Source organism: Arachis hypogaea, chromosome 14 (assembly GCF_003086295.3).
Source record: "Arachis hypogaea cultivar Tifrunner chromosome 14, arahy.Tifrunner.gnm2.J5K5, whole genome shotgun sequence".
Classification (NCBI taxonomy): domain Eukaryota; kingdom Viridiplantae; phylum Streptophyta; class Magnoliopsida; order Fabales; family Fabaceae; genus Arachis; species Arachis hypogaea.
In genome coordinates, this window is record NC_092049.1 from 73,505,698 (window position 1) to 73,507,457 (window position 1,760).

Below are 1,760 nucleotides of genomic sequence, written 5' to 3' on the forward strand. Positions count from 1 at the left end.
GCCTAAAGCTTTATCATGGTGAAAAGATAAAGGAACACAAAGAGCTAGAGGTCTTCCTCTTGGAGGACCCACCAACAAAAGCAGAGAGTCACACGGGAGCATGGCTGGAGGCGTGCCTTAGGCACAAACATGCCCACGCGTACACGTCCCTGACGTGTCCGCGTCAATTGCAAAATCAGCCCTCCATGCATGCGCGTCACCCACGCGCACGCGTGACCCTGCAAACTCGACGTAAAAGGGGTGTATGGCAGAGAGTTATGATGGAGTGGGGCTAGAATTGTGCTGGAAGCACAAGCCCTATCACGTGTTCGCGTGCCTCACGCGTACGCGTCATTTTTCCAAATCAGGCCACTCACGCGTGCGCGTCCCTCATGCGCACGCGTCACCCTAAATTTTTGCAATGTGCGTATAAAACAGAGAATTGTGCGTACGGGAGGCAACTCTTGTGCCAAAAGCACAATTCAGGTCACGCGAACGCATCCCTGACACGTCTGCGTCACCTGATAATAGCGCAAACCACACGTTCGCGTACTCCACGTGTCCGCATCGCCTGCGCCGCACAGTTTATCCAGATCAGCGCCAGAATTCTTATCTTTTCTCCCCCAATCCTAATTCTTTCTTCCCCCTTCTTAATTCTTTCTTCTTCCTTCTTTCTTTCTTCTTTATTCCTTCTTAGTTTTTCCTTTCTTCTTTCACTCTTAATCTTCTTCATCAAGGTTCTTTTCCTTTCTTCTTCCATTTTTAATTTTCCATTATTACTTTGATTTATGTTTTCTTCTTATTTTTCTTTTTACTTTCATTATCTATGTTTTTTTTTCTTTCTTTCTTTTTGCATTATTTTAATTAGTGTTAGAAATTTAATTGGGTGATTATTTTCTTCTATAATTACTTGTGGATTATTAAGGAATTATTTGACAATTATCAATAATTATCTTTTTGGGTTATTTGCATGTTCAAATTTAATACTTTCAATAACATATTTACCATGCATACTAATTGTTTGTGAAAAAGCTCGTATGACATTGTGCATTTTTAAGATTATTATATTCTTCTACTCTAATGCCTGTTTTTCACAAAACCCATTTTTATATATTATTGATTGAATATAATTGTCAATACAAACAGATTGTTAGTTTGAAACACTTGATAATCAAATTGGGCAATTAAATGCTTGATCTATGCCACTCATGCCTTTGCCAGCATGCCAATAAACATCTTGCATCTACTTGCCATAACATGCAGTTGCTATATTTCCATTGATGAACTAATCACATGTAGTCGCGATTATGTGTTAACGACATCCATCTTTACCTTGGCATTAATTATCACTTGTACCGTCCCTTCCTTGCTCTAACCCTTAGCCTTAAATGTTACTTACCTTTTCCCTATTCAGAATGGCCACCAAGAAGGGTAAAGAGAAAGCTACTCCCAAACTACCAGCAACGAAAGGAACAAAAAGAGCACTAGTTGTGGAGCAATCTTCAACAGCAGTAAAGCCCTCAACAAAGCGAGTCAAGAGGATCATCAAGGTTGATGAAAAAGAGAAAGCCTTCCCAACAAAGGACACTGCGCGGTTCACTAACCGCTACTGTAAGCAGATGTTCCCCATTCTAGCTGAGCGGAACTATAACAATGAGCACCTATTCATCCTTCCGACCCACATTGTTGAGTTTGTTGAGCCCCGCATTGAGAGCAGACAACAGGGATTCTTACGAAGACAGCCACGGTAGGTCAATCTTTCATGGGTAGTCGAATTCTAC